The 20412-nt window shown below is 37.5% G+C and overlaps 1 pseudogene; it reads right to left on the bottom strand.

The window, feature by feature from the left end:
* Positions 1–12051: 12051 nt before the first annotated feature.
* On the bottom strand, positions 12052–12807 carry LOC102882308 (annotated as a pseudogene).
* Positions 12808–20412: the final 7605 nt, after the last annotated feature.

Raw genomic sequence — 20412 nt, 5'->3', positions numbered from 1 at the left:
ATAAGTCAAAACCATAGGAAAAATTAAAATTAGTAGCTGATGGATGGACACAGGGATGGGGAGCACAGCATAGGGAATGCAATTAGAATGAATACGTTGGCTAGGTGGAGGGTCAGGGGAGGGAGGGAGCAAGTGGTGGAGGGATCGTTTTATGAACTATATGGATGTCTAACCAATGTACTGTATACTTGAAACTAATTAAAATAAAAAAAGAATAATAAAAAAATGTGCAATATCTTCTTTAGGCTCTGGCAGTTTTATGAGTAAAGTCTTCCAGAACTTCAAAGGGAAGATAGTCTGCATGTTCTAGAACAGAGAAAACCATGGCCTGATACTCAATTTATTTTAAGAACCTAATACTTCCCTGATGTCCAAATTGGACAAAGATATCAGACCCATAAAAATAAGTATAAGCAATCTCATTTATAAACATGGATGTAAATAAATCTGAAATGAAGTATTTACAAAGGTAATTTAGCAGTGAATTAAAAGACCAATATATCATTATCAACTTAGAGGTTATTACAGTAGTGGAAGAAGGATCAGCTTAAGAAAAATCTGTTAATGTAATCACTACATTAAATAACTTAAAAAGAAATATCAATTGATTATCTCATCATCTCACTAAAAGTAGAAAAGCATTTAGTAAAAATAAATATTCATGTAAAAGAAAACCCCTAAGAAACTAGGGATAAATACAGCTTTAAATTGATGCAGGTATCAACATCGAGCATTATTCATGAGGGTAGAAAACTTATGGCAACTGCTTACATCTATATCCAGATCCTCTAAAAAAGCAATATATATAGAACAACAAGAACTCATGATATCATTTCTTCAGCATAAACAATGGGTAAAATATACTGAACTTCAAATTGCCTGTTTATAAAAAATGAAGAAGCACCAAATCCCAGTGAGCAATTGCTCACACTTTTGGTGTAAGCATTTGTGGAAAGCCAGGGCAGCCCAGAGAAAAACTGTGAGGAAGAGAGAGCTAGAGAGGTAGGGATGCGCTTAAAATTACTCTAAAGCAACCACCAGAAAGAAAAAGTTCATCTGAAACATAAAGAACAAAAACTATGTTGCACATCTGAAACTAATATAATGTTGTATGTCAACTGTAATAAAAAAGTGTCCCATAAAAAAGAATAAAAAAGTGTCCTGTTAGAGCACTGACTATAGGGAAGGTATTAAAAATATGCATGATATGAGGTGGCAGTCTTTGAAAAGCATAGCTTCAGGGTGAAGAAGGCAAAAAAGGCGGTAAATGGCAAGACAAGGGTAAAATTTAGATCTTTCGAGACAAAAAAGGATAAAAAAAACCAGAGGACCACAATTCATCCTCTAAAAAAAAAAAAAACCCAAATAAATAAAAACAAACAAAAAACAAAATAAATCCCCCAAACCAAACTAACATAGTACTCAGAAGTAAAGAATTTCTCAAAAAGTAAAAGGATAGAGGATGTCAAAGGGACAGAAGAGCTATCTTGAAAGAATTACCTATGGCCAAAGGTGGAATATTTTAAGCAACAAAATGTTGAATTATAAGCCAAAGTATTAGATTATAAGCCAAAGTAAAAAGTAAATATAGATGAGTCTATACTAAGATAAATTATCAAATAAACACATAGATGGGGAATAAAATACTATTTTTTTACAGAAGAATTCTTTATACAATGTATGTTGATACAATCCTATCCAGGAGGTAGAGCTTCCAAAGAATAGAATATGGAAAAGAAAAACTGGTAAATTTTCAGGGGAGAAAAGTGGCAAACATTATCTTAACCACGTGATCAAGTTTAACATTACTAACAATACTACGAAGATATCCTGTACCCTGTGATGTAATGTGATAGGAAAGTCACTTCACTTCTGTGGTATTCTTTTCAAATGCTGTCATGTTTTTTTCAAACCTAAACCTACTCTAATCTGAGTAAAACATCAGACAAACTCAAATTGAGGGATAGTCTACAAGATATCTGACCAGTCCTTCTAAAAACTGTCGAGGTAATAAAAAATTAGTGAAAACTGAGAAAATGTCATAGAGCAAAGGAAAGATGACAACTAGATGACATGTGGTAACCTGGATTTGATCTTGGAACAGAAAAACACATTAACGGAAAAAATGGTGACATCCAAATTAAGTCCAGAGTTCAGTTAATAGTAACATACCAATGTTGTTTTCTTGGTTTTTACAATTAGCAGTAGGAGAAACTGAAATTGGCTGAGGGTACACTGGAGTTCTCTGTATACTTTGTAACTTTTCTATAAACATAAAATTATTCTAAGATAAAAAGAATATATAAACAAACAGAAACACCAAAACCCATCCACTAAAAATGCTGGACTTTGCTTACTGATATAAGATGGTGACTTTGAATTAGAAATCTAGAATACCACCTCGAATTCACAAAATGAATAGGAAAAACTGAATAAATCTATGTAAAATTAAAATTGCTATATCAGAAAATGAGAATTAGTCCGTCTTAGTTGATGAAAATTTCCCCATTCAAACAAGCAAACAAAGCAAGCAAGAAGCATTATAAAATTGCAAGGCAACACTCCAAACTGATGGAATATACTTAAATAAGCATTTGGAGATGTGATAGCTTATCTTGAATCAGAAACACAAAAATCAGAAACAGAAATAGAACCACAGAAAGAAATGAAAAGAGAGTTGATTAAACTCACAAGAGAAATAGTAGAAAAAAGATCAAATCATTTCACAAATAAAGACTAAATTATAAGTTGCCCAAGGTAGAGCAGACTCAAAAAGAAATTTAATGAGGAGCATTCAAGAAAGATGAAAAATAACCAATAGAATAAAAATGGGATAAAGATAGAAGTAAAATGGGTCGGAGAGGAAATGGCTGAAATGGAAGAAGAAAAAATAATAAGTGTTGATTAAAGCCCTTGAAGAAGATGAAATAACAGTATGAAAAAAAACAGTATGAAGAAAACCATAATTCAAGAAAACTTTTCAGAAATAAAAGATCTAGATCTATATATCAAAAGAGCCCACTGGATACATGTGGAAATTAACCCAGAAAACTTAACTTTAAGTCATCGCTGAGAAAAGCAGAGATTAAAGAAAATCATTAAAAGATAAAAATCCTGAGGGCCTCCAGGCATAAAAATAAATAACAAAAGCAGAGGGAGTCATATCATCAACAGATTTCTCAAAAACAACCTAAAAAGCAAGGCAAAAAAGTGTGAACTAAAAATTTATATCTAACCAAGCTATCCTTTAAGTACCAAAGATATCAGTAAACAACTTTAAACATAGGGCAACTTAGAGAATTCTCATTTTCTCCATTACCATTTCAGCACTATGTTGGAGGTATTGACCAATGCAAATAGACAAGTAAAACCAGCTAGAGAATAAGAATTGGTAAAGAAGTAAAACTATTTCAGTTTGCAGATGATGTGATAGCGTACCTGGAAAACTCTAGAGAATCAATGGTAAAATTAAACAATAAAAAAGTAGTGAAGTACCAGGTTATAAAATTAACATGCAGAAAATTGATAGCCTTCACACACACACATGAATTAGAGATTACAAGCTAAAGAGAACCCAACATACAATAGGAACAAAAAAGACAAAATACCTAAAAATAAGAAATATGCAAACCTTATTTGAGGGAACTTTAACACACTCTTAGAAGACTGCAGTATATGGAAAGACATGCCCTGTCCTTGGATAGGATGACTCCCTGAATCCATGCATGAGCTTAATGGAAACCCTATAAAAATTCCAATAACTTTTTTTCCGGACCTAGACAGGTGATTTAAAACACTTTAAACATCACGTGGAAAAACAAACATGCATGAATATTCAAGAAAGCAGTAAGAAATAAAAACCATGAGGGAGACTAATCTTATTAGACATTGACACATAATATAAAGCCTGTATAATTAAAGCAGTGTGATACTGGTACATGGGTAAGCAAACATACTAGTGAAATAAAATTTAAAGTTCAGAAAAAGACTCAGTCAAAGATGCACTTTTTAATAAAGAATGCCAAAATAACTGTTCACTACTTCGGAAAAGATAAAATTAGGTCATTCCCTCACACCACACACAAGAATAAACTCCAAAATGCATGAAGGTTTTAAATACAGAAAATGAAACCAACCAAGTAGTAAAAGAAAAATGGATGAATTCCTCTATAACCTGGGGATAAGGAAAGGTTTTATAACATTCAAAATCCAGAGGCTATAAGAGATTGATAAATTTTACTATATAAAAATAAAAATTTGTCAAAAAGCACCATAAACAAAGTCAAAAGACAAATCACAAATTGGCAGAAAGTATTTCAACATATATTGTAGATAAAGGGTAATGTCTCTATTAAGTACAGAACTCTTAAACATTGTGAATAAAATGCAAGAACTTGATAGGAAAGTGAACTAATGATATGAACTGGTTTAAAAAGATAAAAATCATCCTTAAATTAATGAAAAAGCTATTCACTTTCACTCATAAGTATGGAAATGAAAATTAAAACTTCATTGAGATATCATTTCTTACCAATTCTATTGGTAAAAATTAAAAACAGTATGACTACAAACGCTGTTGGTAAGGCTGTTATTGTTGAAAATGCAAACTGGTACATTCCGTTTGAATGAAATTTTACAAAATCTAACAAAATTATATATGCACTTACCTTTTGACTCAGCAATTCCATTTCTAAAAATTTACCTTGAAGATATGCCTCCGAAATCTCAAAATATATGAGCACATAGTTATTCATGGCAGCAGTTTTTAATTTGCAAAATACAAGAAACTACTTAAATACCCATATATGGAAAAGTGATTGATAAACTATGATACAACCACACAATGGAAGGTTAATAGAGAGGATCTCTATAAATAAAAGTATGGAATGATTTCTGGGGGTTTGTTGTTAAGTTAAAAAAATAAAATGCAGAAGAATATAGTATGCTATCTTTTATGTAAGAAAGAAGAGGAAATAAAAAATATACATATCTGTTCATTTGTGCAAGAAAAAAACATAGGAATGGTGAATGGAACAGAATGGAATGGATAAGGAGTGGGACTGACTAGGTTAGGATGGAGTGTGATACTCCTCTGTGAATACCTCACTGTAGTTTCTGATTTTTAGAATTATGTTAATGTTTCTCACTGTATATATATTTTCTGTATATGTATTTCTCACTATATATATGTATATATACAGTGAGAAACATTTTTATATAAATGTATATAATGTGTGTGTATATATATTTCTGTACTATTTTTGCAGCTTTTCAAAGTCTGAAACTATTTCAAAATAAACACTTAAAAATTCACACAAAAAGCACTCTTTAAAGTCAGCAATAAGTCAGTGGTTCCTGCCTTTATTGCTTTCATTGCTGCCATTCTACTTTGTACTAGAAGTCTTAATGGGTGCAATAAGGAGAACAAAATACATAATATGCATTAATATTACAAAGAAGAAAAATCACATATACTTGCAGATATTGTGTTTGCTTATTTGGAAATTAAAACAGAATCTGGTGTACTTCTCAGAGAGTAAAATCAGTGTACAGAAATGCACAACTTTCCTATGCACAATCAACAAAAATTAGGACATGTGAAGGAGATGGGCTAAGATGCCAGGCTGAGGGGGATTGGGGAAGGAATGGTAAGCAGGTTACAGAGAGTGTGTGTGCAAGAGATTCTTTTGAGAATTTTACATATAAAGAGGAGCAATGGCTGGTAGTATATGTCAAAAGAGGGTAGTGTTCCCTTCTTCCTTCCTTCCTTCCTTCCTTCCTTCTTTCCTTCCTTCCTTCCTTCCTTCCTTCCTTCCTTCCTTCCTTCCTTCCTTCCTTCCTTTTTTCCTTCCTTCCTTCCTTCTTCCTTTTTCTTTCTTCTTCTACCCCCACCCTCCTCCTTCTCCCCCTTTTCCTCCTTCTCCTTGTTCTTCCCCTTCCTCTTTGTTCTTGAGGAGAAATATTAGAGTGTTTTTGCATACTATTGGAAATAATCAGTACAGGGAGAAAGATCGATGTTGCTGGAAAGTGATGGTAACCAAAGCCCATCCAAAAGCATTGGGATAATCTTAGAAAAGAACAGTTTACTTCCTTAATTGTAATAGAGGAAATTGTAGGGATGTGTGCACATGGGCAATGATCTGTAGCTCTGGCGGTATACCAATAAGAGTACTGTGAAGTATAAGGCAAGGTCAACATGTGAGGCTGAGAGAGAGGTGGGGAATTTGAGGAGACAGGTAAACATGTGAAAGAGTAATCTTAGAGAATCGGAAATCCAGTTTACTATAGAAAGAAATAGAATTTCTGGGCACTCATGATTCTATATGTGATGTAAGAATATGAATTAAAAGTGAAACCATTCTTTGTGATTGTTTATTTAAATTTCTCTAGCAATATTAAGCTGCTTTGGGTGCAGGCACAGAAAAGATGAATCATACTTTTGCATCAGAGTGAGGTTTTTCCAGGTGGTTATGCTGAGGGAGAGAAGAGACAAGGGAATTGATGGTGTTTGCCAACACCAATTACAGTATAATTATAATGATGGAGCATGTTATCTAAGCTGAACTGAGAGGGTAGTGAATGGAGGACGAGACTCTGGATAGAGAAAAAAATTGCAGGACCAATGGACGAGACATCATGATGGGGTTAAAACATTTAAAAATGGGGATGTTTAAGCAAGTGTGCTAGCAGGAGAGGAGACTGTCAAGAGAGTGAAATATTTGCATACAAGATGTCAAAGTTGTACAACTTTTGGTGATGACAAGGTCCAACCATGGTGTGACCATGAGAATAGGGGGCTAAAGTCAAGTCAAGTCAAAAAATAAGGAGGTTAAGAATTTGAGTGTTCAGAGTATTAACAGAGTCTTCCCTATGAACTTCAGCATCACTAAAAATGATAAAAAGCAGTTGGGGTGAAGAGGAAGGTTGTGAGCCAGGAGCAAGGTGGCATAGCCAGATGACGTAGCCTCGAAGAATAGGGGGTTTATGAAAGTGTAGCGATGCAAGGAAATGAACATGGCAATGACAAGGGAGGACAATCTGCCCACAATGACATGAGCCTTGGGACAAGAACAGCCTGTATTGGGAAGACTACCAAGAGATGCTTTGTTCTTGAGACAACCAGCTGTTCATTAAATAAGGTGGAGGACTATTCCAAGAAGTTGAGTATGTAGAATTATTTGCTGATCAACATGAGTGAAAGGCTTTGAGAGACAGGGATCAAAGGGAAGTTAATTCAGATGGAATAGACAGAGCAGTGTTGGTGCAAGAGTTTCTGTGAAAGTAACCAGGGAAGCTTATACTGGGATTTGAATGAAGATAAGATGCATCCTGATTATTGTCTAAAGGGACATGAATTTGCTTCACCATATTTGAATGCAAGAGATATAATATTTATTTTATTTTTCCCTATTAAATCATACTTGGCTCTGAGTTTTGGCTGCCTATCTGATAAGAAAATAAATTTAGGCCTATTTGGTGGTCCCCTTCTACTCTCTGGGGAAAGAATGTGAGGCTTCTTATACTGCTCAAAAGTTGGAGAGAGCCTTCTGGGCTTCGAATTGTGTGTTGATGAAATGCTTACTGTCTAAAAGGTGTTTCATTTGAAGTCAGGCAGTTATTCTGCTTAAAAATCTATTTGTTTTACCCCCAGTTCTTCCCTGTGAAATCTGACCATGAATCTCTAGGCTTGTGTATCCAGGTTGAGTTCCTGGGAATGCACTTCCCAGCTTTATGAGAAGGTCTTTGTATCTCCTGGAGAATTGGGTGGGGTTGGAGCACTGATTTCTGCTATGGGCAGAACCTACTTTCCTTTACATCCTCCATATCTTCACAAAATCCTTCTTACCTTGAAGTTGGGAAAAACGCCATTTTAACTGTTTTTTTTTTCCCCCATGAGCATAGGCTTTTGAAACAAATAGCTCCATTCTTTCCAAGGATTAGGTCTGGACGATAAAAAACACTGTTTACCTACTGGGTTGAAGGAAGGAAAAAAGTCTTTCCATTCTTTCATGAAGAGGCTGGAGGGACATTTTTTTTCAGATTATTCTCATCTGTTTCTTAGAGTTGAGTGGCCACCCAGCTCTTGTCCTGGCATCTGAATGCATTACCCATGGCATGGAAACTTCCAAGGCAGCTGCCTCCTTTGCTTTTAAGGGTTCATGTGACTAGACTGAGGTTGTATAGGGTGATGAGAGGCACTGCTCCCTCAAACAGGGTGGGGGTGACATGGCTTCAATATCTGGCTCCCCCACCAACCTTAGAAACTAGCACTGCATGTAGAGCTGCAGAAAACAGGAAAGACTTCCCCAAAACAGAACTCTGGGAATTCTCCACCATTATGCTAATCAGTTAACACCAAACAGTTGCTTTTATAGTCTCACATTCATGGTACCCTCAGTAATCATTTCCATTCCCACCATCAGGTGGGTGTGAGAACTGAGCTTATTTTAAAGCATATGACTAATGAGCATGTATCCGGGTGGTCCATCTGGTATTGATGAAGCTGATCTGAAATGATGGCAATGTAGCGAGATCTGGGAACACAGTTTATGGGCAACTGACTGAACCTTCATGGCTTTCTGCTTGTGGGGGTTGGTGGTGGGAAGGGAAGGGTTTCGGTGTTTCCTGTGTCATTCTGAATAACTTCCCTTTAAGAGCATTTAGTTGAAAGATTTCCAGGCAAGTCATTTATCGAATCAATTTGTCGCCCTCTGTTCTCTGGAAAATACAAATAAGGTAGCACTCAAGTGCTTTTGTGTAGGACCAACCTGTGGTCACTCCAGTTAAGGCCACTTGTTCTTTAATTTGATTTCACTTAGAAAGTAGCACGTGAGCATCAGGAACATCAACTCCCAGAAGATAATAAATTGAGAACCACATTCATGGAAAGAAATGAAAGTTAATCATCCACATTAATAATTAAGAATAGGAAACATAGGAATCTATCCAATAAATGCAACGTATAACAAAAAATGTACTTTAATTATATGTTAAGAGAGAATAGAGAGAATGTAATATAAGCAAAAGAGAGAACTAGAGATAGCTAAAGAATGGGTGTGGAAAATCCAGAGAAATAGTAATAAATTATACTTACCATTAAATTCTCATTATGTAGTCTTATTTTATTTACATATTCTTCCTTTGATTTTCACCTTTTGTGACCTAATTTCTTTTCTTCTAGTTGGCTTAGAGACCTAAATATGAACAAAATCAACTTCATATAGTATCAGTTGAAACAACTATTACCCTCCCCTTTTCCCATATTATTTATTTGCCTTGGATTTATGTGATTTTTAGTCTCTGGTATTACCTGGGGCCTTTCTGGAAATGAGCTATAACCTGCATCCTATACCTCTATTTTCTATTGCTTCCATAACAATTTAACACAAACTGATTGTATTATCTTATATATCTGAGGGTCAGAAGTCTGATACAGGTCTCAGGCTAAAAGTCTGGTGCCTGGGCTACGATCAGGGCTGTATTTCTTTTAGAGGTTGAAAGGAAAAATCTGTTTCCTTGACTGTTCCAGCTTCTAGAGGTCATCCAGGTTTCTTGGCTTGTGGCACCTTCTTCTGTCTTCACAGCCAGTAACATCACATCTCTCTGACCTTTTTTTCATCTTATGTCTCACCTTACCACAGCCAGGAATGGTCTTATACTTTTAAGGGCTGGTGTGATTAGACTGGACCCATTTGAATGATCCAGGATCTCCCGATCGCAAGGCCATCTGATTAGCAACCTTAATTGTTTCTGCAACCTTAACTCCCCAACCTTAAATGTAACATAACCCATTTATAGCTTCCAGGAATTAGGACGTGGACATTTTTGGAGTTATTATTATGGGTTGGCCATTATTATGCCTACCACAACATCTCTAGTTTTACAATAACTAGGATTTCCTGTTTTGGGTAACTGGAACCTCTCCTAGTGCACCCATAAGGATTTGTCCATGAGGAATGTTGAACAAGGACATTGCTGCCCTAGAAGTAATTCACTTCTGTTTTATGGAGAACTCACTTCTCCCAGCCAAATTCCATACATATGTTTAAAGATTGTTCTAGAAGTTTTGGTCTACTTGAGCCAAAGTATGTATGAGCCATGACATACTTTGTTAAGTGTTCCTTAGTATTTGTCATCTAATGATATTTGAAATTAGTCTTTATGTGTGTAGATAGAGGTAGTATGATGAGATAGATTTTATCTAAATTTATGACTTGGAGCACCTGATTATACAGCGTCACATTCTTGTCGGGAGGGAAAATGTCTTTAGAGCCTGCTGTCATCACTGGAATATAAGCTAATCTTTAAATAAAAATGTTAATGTTAGTGATTTTGTTGACACTGTCTCTGGTTAAGAATTTATTTGGAATTTTAAAATTCTTTTGATCCTCTTCATGACAAACATACTGAAGTAAATGGAAATCACTGCCATTTTTTCCTTCCCTTTTTTCTTCTGCATCACATCCATTCCTACTACTCTCAGAGAATCAGGGATGGCTGCTGTGGGGAAGCCATTCTTTTTATTAAAATTCTGAGATGCAGAGTCTTAGGCAATAATAGTGTAATAACTATGTGTAGTGCCAGCTGGGTACTAGACTAACTGGGGGTATCACTCTGTAAACTGTGTAAATGTCTAACCACTATGCTGTATACCCGAAACTAATATAAAATAATATTGAATGTCAACCTAATTGAAAAATAAAGATTAAAAAAATGAAGTTACCGTTTATGGAGTACTCACCATGTAAAACAAACAAACAAACAAGCAAACAAAAAACAATTCTCGATGCTGTTTAGTTTTGCCCTCTTACCTTCGTCTCTTCACCTACTAAGAGTATTCTTCTCACAGTGGAAATTAGATATCAAAGAGGGTGATTAATTGTGTCCAAGGACTAATGCCAATATTCATCTCTAGCTCAGCCACTGTAAAGAGCATAATTATTCTTCCTGCTTCATGCACATTAGAACGGAGTCTCCATAGCACTGGGAAATGAACTCCTCTCATCTGTCCTGCACTAAATGGCCCATGTCAGAGCTGTACTCTTAGAGTACTATTTGACTGGCCAAAGAATCAAAGAGGTGAAAAATAGATGATCTTTTTAATGCCAGAATTCTTGCATGACATCTGAAAGTTTCGATGCTTTGTAATCAGTTTTTTTGAAAAGGTTGGACATTCAGGAAATAAGTTTTCCAATTCTTGTCTTTAAATCCATCTCTCTTTTCTGTTCCTATCAGATAACATCTTGGGTGACTTCTGTAGTTTTCAGTCACCTTTGAATTGTCTCATTTGCAATGAACATCAGAACTTCATATAATATTCTCTCTACGCCACATGCCCTTATCTTGATTTTTCCCAGCCAGCATAAGGTAAAGAGCACAAATGTTCTCTTCATTTTCTCTCCTGACCCCACTTTTCTCCTACTTGTGGTTAGCAGGTGCAGAGAGAGAACAGATTAGAGGAAAAATATAGTCTTCATTTTATCTCACCGATGCTGGCTCTCATTGGCACTTTGGTTAGCTATTTTGACATCTTCGCACTGTGGACTTTCATACTAGGCCTTTTCCTAGTAGCTGATTTTTACAGCCCACCCCTACCTTCCCAGCTCTTGCTCCCTGGGGAACAGTACAGCCATTATGGATCTGTACTGGATATTTCATTGTTTTCCAGAGTCCACCCTCATTTTTTGGTGTTGCTATCTTACTAGTAGTAAGTAATTTAAATACCATACTTATTTCCATCTTTTCTTCTTCTGGGGACTGTCTTCCCAGCATATAGTCCTCCTGGGTTATTTTCTCTCAAGATGACTCGAGCCCAGTTACTGTCTATGGGATCCACTTAGTCTGTGGGAAGAACACTGATATCCTTGAGCCACAATATGACCTGGCTTCCCAGCAGACTTCTCATGGGAATAGCCAGCAACCAGTCTCCACTGTGAGCCCTCCCCAAATCCAGGGAACACGTATCAAGTTTCTATAGAAATTCTCTCTCTCTCTTTTTTTTTTTTGAGATTTTATGTGTGATCTTATTTATTTGTTACTCTTAAGAAAATCTCATTTTTGACTGGACTCAGAGGTAGAGGTAGCTCTCACAGAGGATAGTCTTTGTCTCTTGGTAGTTGGTTCCTGGCAGTTTTTTCTTTGGCCTCCTTCATTTTCTTGTCCAAAAGGTTGGCATATTCTGTGGTCTCTTCTTTATTTTTCTTAGTATGCTGTTTCTTCAGAGAAATATGCCGATGCTTGTGTTGCAGGACGTGTGGAGTAACAAGACACTGAATCTTGGGTGCTTTGGTCCGAGGTTTTTTACCTTCTTGTTTAGGACCCTTCTCACAATGTGTTGGCAGACATCATCATCTTTAAAGAGATTAAAGGGTTTGCGGATTCTGCCAGCTCTTTCAGGCCCCAGGTGATGAGGCCCGGTAATATCAGTGAGACCAGGAATGTCTTTCTCCCCTTTCTAACAATGACCAAGTTGAGAACACTCAGATTGGCATCCACAGTGCCGCCCCGAACAGTGCAAATACACTGATTTGAGCTTTCTTTCTGCAGTCCTCCTTGGTCTAACAGGAATGCGCCCCTTAGTCGCAAGTGGACACGGCCATGGGTCAAGACACCCTGTTTCATGGGGAAACCTTGTTTGTCATTCCTACCACTGACTTGAATCACATGGCTCTTCCATTCTTCACCTAGAGCGTCAGCAGCAACTTCTGTGGCCATATGCTTCTCAAAAAAGGTACGAAGTTTGTGTTCATTGTTCACTTCAATGAGTTTCTGGCAGCTGGTGACTGCGAAAGAGATGTTCATCTTCATCCTGAAGTGGCCGACTGCCTCTGAGGCACCACAAAAAAGAGCTCCCCAGGGCTTCTTTAACCTCATTCTGCTTTAGTTGCATGGTAACCTCAAGGCCAGCAATGCCCCTCATTTGAAAGGACAGGAAAAAGGGGGAGAAAATGTACATCACTCTCTGCTCTTTGGAATCCCTGTGAAAATAATCTCTCTTCATCTCTCGTCTCCTGCAGACATGAAGGGGCACCAACTGATAGGTACTTACCAGCCATTGTCCTTAGCTTTTGGATCTCAGACAAAACTCTAAGGAGGCAACAGGAAAAGTCCCATTAAACATGACCAAAGGCAGCATAGTACTCAGACCAGGTCATGCAGACAGGTATATGCTTTAAAATAGAACACCCCACCCCTACTTGTTGACTTAACAATATTCACTATTAGATTCAGGTCTCAAAGGTTATTAACCCCACATAAAGGGCCCACCATGAGCAGAAGGATGCTGTGCTAAGTGCTGTTGAAAAGCAAAGAGGAATTTGGTCTTCAATCATGTTGTCAATGAGCTTATAAGCTAGAAGGTGGCAAAGATACAACCTTGACACGAATACTCCAAAATGTGATAATCATAGTAGCAAAGGTATGGCAACTGTGCCATGAAATTTCAGAAGAGGGAAGTTATTTTCAGCTTGGAGGACCAGTGAAGGTGTTGTAGAAGAGGTAGTGTTTTTCATTCAAGGGTAAGATTGTATGAGCTAGAGTAGGGGTTCTCAATTTGAAAATCAGCAGCAAGCACTAGAGAAAGTTAATTCACTAATATATCAGCTCACATTTTTCTGTGTTACACTGTGTGGCAGGCTCTGTGTTATTTATTTGCATCCCGTTTAATTTTCGAAATAACCTTGTGAAAAACATGCCATTATTATCACCACTTAACTATTAAGAAAACTGAGATGTTGATTAAATCAACTCTACCAAGGTCACACAGCTACTAAGTGTTAGCTCTGGGATCCAAGCCCAGGGTTTTTCTGACTTTAAAGTTCGCTGGGGGTACAATCTCTCTAAACAACAAAAATTCACAAAGACATGAATTTATAAATGAAAGAAATGTCCGCTAATGAAGACCATGGATGTAAACCAATATTACAATGTTAGTCCAGATGACCACTTGATCCTTCCAGGGTGATGCTCACTTATGCTTCTGAGCCTTTGTTCTCATAGTTCTCATAATCTCAGATATTCTCCCTTCTCTTCTATGCTCAAATTCCTTATCTTTTTCAAAGCTTAATATGAGGCTTGCGACTCTGAAGGCAGCTCCAGCTCCAACGTCCCCACAGCTAGTCTCTTAACTTTCTCATCACCTATCGTAATTCCAGTTCACATCACTGCGTACCTGGTGACATATTTTCTCTATTATTTCTTATTTACGTCTTCAGATAAACTGTAAATTCTTGGAAGATGTGACTATGTTTTATGTTCCTTTTATATTTCTCACAGTATCTGTAGATCTGATGATTGGGGTGATTTTTATAGTGAAATTAACTGTTGGTATATAAGGTTCTGCAGGAAAGATTTGACCTTCCATTTTACAAAACTCATGCCAGGATGAAACTACAGGGTTGAGAAACTTGTGAGTTTCAAAGGCTCCAGAGTACAAGGCAATAGAGAGGATTCTGGTAGTGCTGAGGAGTCATTAAAGATGCCTCCACAAGGGAGAATGTTGGGTTTGACGAGAGCCAAAGCGACAGCAGGGAGAATCCAAAGATGCATAAGATCAGTCTGCACAGAGGAGTGTGAGAAACACGAAGGGCCGTTGTTTTTGTCTAAAGTGTTTCCCTTCTCAGCAAATGAGCCAAGGGAATATGTGGTTTCAGAGCTTCCCTTCTGTTCTCCAGCTTTTGTGACACCCCAGCAAATGCAAAGCATTGTACATGCATGAATTTCTTAGTTGAACAGGAAGAACTTGGGAGGCAATGACAAATGCTTCACAGTGCCTCCCTGGCATCTGAGATGGTTTTCAGAGAGAACACAAGCTCCTATTTAGTGGATTCTCAGGGGACATCTGTAGGAGGAGCTTTCCATAGCAAATATGTACACTTTCACTATCCCTACAATGCAAATGCCGAGACTGTGTAAGATCTGGTGCAAACCAAGAATAATTAAGGGAGAGTTAAGGAAGTGTTATGGAAAACTCATGACCACGCACCTTGTCCAGAACACCAAATGCTAATTATATAAATCATATGTGTTATTTTTAAGAAATCATACAGAATGAATACAGCAGAAGGAAACTCAGGAAGGCAGCAGGTTGGGGTAAAACAAAGGTAGTATTATATTTATGAAGAAGTAAGAAGTAGCTTTTGGGACTTGCTCACCTTGAAAAATATGACAATGTTGGTCTTAGAAAAATATGACAATCTAAAATACATCGATTTTCAAACAGCAGTAGAAACCTGAGTATAGCTTTATTGAGAGTCTCCCCACCCCCAAATAAAATCTTAGTCACATGTCTTTGTAGCTAAAGGGCCATAGCTGCTTATCTTCTTGGCTGATATATTTAGATTTTGTTCAGCACATGCTTGGTAAAGTAATACTTGCCAAATTAATTCAAGTTAACTTGAATAAGAGCTTAGTCATGTGGATCTCAAATGGGATCAAACTGATTAATAATAAATGTCAGGATTTTAAAATAATGAGTGAAATACAAGAAATGTAAAAAAGAAAAGGCAGCCTTTTGACACAATTTCTCTTTTTTCAGGCAGCGTCTGTGTGTTTCACCCTTGCCAAGGAGGTAGGAAGGCTGCCAGGTGGGAGGTGGCCGGAGAACGATAATTATTTTGTGAGCTTGTCGTGCCCCTTCGTGTCAGTGCACATGTGTAGGAATCACCCAGTTTTTTAGGCACTTTAGTTTCCTGAGTTTTGGAACTGCTTTGGCCCCTTTTCTATACCATCTAGTACAATGGGAACATCTAGGGTGAGATCCTGCCATGCTTCCGTTGCTACGGAGCTTTCCAAAGGCCTCCAGGATGCTCTGGAGATGGTCCCTCCTGAGGGCTAAGATAAGGCTATTGGCCAACTTGGTTTAGTAAAACCATACAATGAATGGCCCATCGCCAGTCATGGCCACTGCTCAGTTCTTCCTTTCTTCTCCTTTTGTTTTGGCTATGTTCGTTCATCTCCTGAGCCTGTGGCTTCAAGTACATAATTCATAATTTAATGAGTTAATTCAACAAAGATATGTTCTATATGACATCTAGGGGAGACAAAGACAAATGAGACAGAAGGTTCACAATCTAGAGGAGCAAGAGCATAACTACAGAATAGGGAGACCCATGCAATGTTTGATGTATGCACAAGATGGCATGATATGCAGGGGAGCGGGGCTTACTCCATCCAGGAGAGCATATAAGAGGGTCAGAGTGGCTTTCTGGAGGGATGATGCAAGAAATTAGTTCAGATAAATAGTGAGAAAAGGGCATTCTATTCATTAATTCATCGAATATCTATTTAGCTTCTACTAAACATTTGGCATGTGATTAGTTGCTGGGAAATAAATAAGAAGAGATGTAGTAGTGTCAATCCAGACAAACAAACAACACAAAGGAAAGTTCTTTAAGTTCTAAAATAAATCTATTTTTGCTCTGAAACTTTCTGTTCTCTATCAGCAAGGGTGGAAGGTGGGGATTAAATTTGCTGTTTAAAGGTTGCCATTTCTTTCAGTTCAAACAGTCTCTTGTAGATAAACTTAGTCTCCTTCGGGTACCTGGTCAGGCTTTCAGATCTCCTCTCCCATCTTCTATTTTCTTTCTTGCCATGAAGCATCTGGGCATGCGGAAATTTATTTAACCTACTGGAGTGTTGGGCAGGGAAGTAAGTCTGGTCTAAGGAGTGCCCCCTATTGGCTCCTGCTGACATCGGCTTGGCTCACCTTGTTTCTGGGAATTGACTTCTGCCATTACTTCACCTACTGTGGATACAATATACTTGATCTTGACACAGAGCGTGTCTGATGATTAGGGCTCAGGAGCTCTAGTGCCTCCTTTTACTGAATAGGCATCACCTCAGCTTTTACTAGAACTGTGCACCCTCTAAAGTCTAATTACGACTCCTCCAAATCATGACTCATACTCCTTCAAATCATGACTTTTTGCTAAGTAGAAATTTTAACTCTGATCTTAGCAAGCTCTCGGTCTCCACCCTCAGTCGTCTTCCTTGCCCTTCTCCACCCATTCCCCTTGGAGTGTTAATGGAACTTCTAAGTCCCTTCTACATAACAGGAAGTCAGGGGAGACTTGGAGTCACTGTTTTTCTTTTGTTGTTGTTTGTTTGTTTGTTTCTCCTATCCTGCTGTGCTGCCTTCCCACAGTTCCTAGTGGTAACTGGGGCTCAGACTTTTGATTTTGGCTTCCTTTCCACTTATCTGAAATTTCTATCTTCTTGACCCATTCTCCATGAATGAGTGTTTCAGGCATCATCTTAACCTAGATTTGTGGCTTTGCAAACTGGCTTCTTCCTCCACAAAGAAGCACTCTCCATTTCTTCCATGGACAAGCAGAAGTCCCCTTTGTGGCAAACCCTGAATTCTCTGTATGTATGTATGCATGTTATTTATTTATTTGTTTGTTTATTTGTTTTTATTTACTTATTTTTGGTAAAATTCTGCATTAGAGCTCTATATTTGTTTGTTTGTTTGTTTATTTATTTACTTATTTTTGGTAAAATTCTGTGTTAGAGCTCTAGCTTTGTTCTTGGTATATAAAAGATACTTCTAAAAATTAGAAAACACTTCTCACATGGAATAAAACCTGGCTTTTTAAATTATGTCACACTGGCCTCAGAAACTTATTTTAGAGGGAAAAATCTGAACACTTGTTCTTTTCATTATATTTATATTCTATCGATTCTAATGATTCCTCAAGTATGATATGCCTCAGAATTAATGGACGGGAGTTTGCATATCAGGAAGATGAATAAGAACAACAGAGAGCACATTAACATACTTTGCAAAATATTTTTCCCCAACCCAGATAAGTTATTATATCTGCTTTCATCGAGTTTATATTTAATCTAAGGAGACAGAAGTTTTTAAATTTGATGCAGTCCCATTTGTCTGTTTTTGCTTTTGTTGCCAGTGTCACTCTAGCCTTTTCGAAGCCCAAGGACATAGTTCTCCATTCAGCTAAAATAATAGGACTTGAACATATACCACTCAACGCACAGAATTAACGTCTGCGCCCCTTCTTCTGAAAGGAAGTCATTTTGCAAGGTCCAGGCAGGACGATCCTCTTCACCTTCCTTTGAGTGAAATGCCACTGAACTACTCAGCTATTTTCATTGGATAAAAGTGATTCCCTTCAAATTTAGAGCTATAGATGTTGGAGCAGTTTTGATGAGATTCCTTCAGAATAGAAAAGTTTTGGAAATGTGTGAAGGATATATAGCTTTTCTTTTTCTTCTGATGTCCTGAGGTTTCTTCTCTTATTATCTATACATTTCTGCACACAGTTTGGAAACATGTCTAAACTTTCAGTCAGATGAATTATTATTGTCTCTCTAAAGCTGCTAATTAAATTGAGGACTGAGTTTCTCCTAGGCCTGAGTTTCCCAGATTTTATCTGTGTAATATTTATGTGCCATACAAGATTTCCCCGATCTAGTATATCAAGCCTCGTGTGCATATCAAACCTCTCTTCTCCATTTACTCACTAACATATTCTAGTTGCTGCACAGGCACTTTAAACTCACTCAAAACTCAGGCTCCACCAATCCCAGCTGTTATTGCCAGACTCCCCCAGTGCCCCTTCTCTCAGCGAACAGCACCTTTACCCAGCTGCTCACGCTGGAAACCCAGGAATTATTCTACACTCCCCCCATCCTGCCTCACTATATCGATTCATCAAATCTCGTCATTTTTACCTTTAAAATTTTACCTCTTAGATCCGTCCTCATCTCAAATAACGTTATTTTGGTCCTAGGCCACTGCAGTTGCCTTCTGACCAGTGTTCTCTGATGTTTAAGTCACTCCCCAGACACCACCAAACACTGCAACCACAGTGCTCGTTACAAAAGGACAAAACTCTTAACAAGACTCTCCTGCACCTCTACTCCGATTTCATACAGTGCTTTTTCCCCAGCCCCATCTTTTGCACCCACTGGCCTCTCTCAACCCCTTTGTGCCTCTTACTCTGTCTCCCTTCAAATGCTTTCTCTATTTTATACACTCTTGAGCTCAGTGACTTCCTACTCTTCCTTTGGGTCTCAGTTTAATTACTGCCTCCTCAGGGAAACCTTTTTTGACTTCAATAACTAGGTCAAATTCACTTATTTTTTGTTCTCCTACCACCTCAACTCTATTTTTATCCCACTTATCAAAGTTATGATTTTACATGTATTCGTGTGGCCATTCGGTTAATATTTGACTCTTTCACTAGACTGTAGTGCAGAATCTATGTCTATTTTGCTCTGTCTTGTAAAACTAGTGCCTGTCATGGTTCCTGGCACATAGGATGGCCTCAATAAATATTTGCCAAATAAATAGATGAATTCATAATGGATTGCGAGGCTTGAGCATGAGAAAGAGATGCAGGCTGCAGGATTTGCCAAGAAAAGAAATTCGATGAGAACTACGTTTAAAATTTTACAAGAACAGGTTCCATAAACAAGGAACTGGTTAGGAAGCTTCTCTTAGCAACTCCTTAAAGATTGGTTGAAACAGAATCAAACATTGAGTTTGATAGATGTTTCAAAGTAAAGAAGGAGAGCAGAAATAAAAAGACAGATATTGATTAACAAGAGCAATGTTGGGAAGTTGGAGGAAGCCTGGAAGGAGAGTTGAAAAATAGGTTAGAGGTAGTGTCTGTGAGTAAGAACTGAAACGCTGGGTTTATTTAATCTGGAGAATCAATGACTGAAGTGTCATTTAGCAAATGCCCTTAATATCCCACTGTGCAGAGCAGAGCAAGAGAAAATGGAATAAAATTGCACCAAGAGAGTTCTGGTTGATAAAGGAGGTCTTCTTATCATTATGGGTGGTTAAACCATGGAACGGACTAACAGGGAGGGCTGATGAATCTTACTTGGAGATCCTTTAGGGATGGAAGATACAAACATTCATTTGGAATAAAGGCAGGTGATAAACTAGGCTAACTCTTAACTCCTTTGTGTTTTTGGAATTGATGGTTTACTTGCTAAGGAATTTTTCTCCACCTTTTTTGCTCAAATCTACTCAGAGAGGCAAGAGTATTATCTAAGAATACACTGTAATAAAGGACTTGCTCAACAACTTCCATCTTAAAAAAGAAATAAAAGGTTTTCAGCTGCTGAGTCTCTTTTATCTGCCACACTACCTGTCCCCTTCTTTCCAGGCAAAGCGCTTTAAAGATTTGTTTCTGTTTGCTGACTTCTCTAATTATTCCTCTGTACAACTGCACCCTGCCTCCTTTCCTTCTCTCTTCTCTGAAGCATGTGCCAGCACTACTTATGACATCCACATTAGTGTATTCCAGTGCCCTTTTTATTCCTTATCTCACCAGAACTTTTAAGAACAAACAGCTATTGACCACATCCTTCTAGCAACAATCTTTTCCTTGGATTTTTTTGTTGCCTTTTTTTTTTTAAATTGTGTATCTATCTATT

Source organism: Pteropus alecto, unplaced genomic scaffold (assembly GCF_000325575.1).
Source record: "Pteropus alecto unplaced genomic scaffold, ASM32557v1 scaffold20, whole genome shotgun sequence".
NCBI classification, from domain to species: Eukaryota; Metazoa; Chordata; class Mammalia; order Chiroptera; family Pteropodidae; genus Pteropus; species Pteropus alecto.
This window is presented reverse-complemented; position numbering and strand designations above follow the sequence as displayed.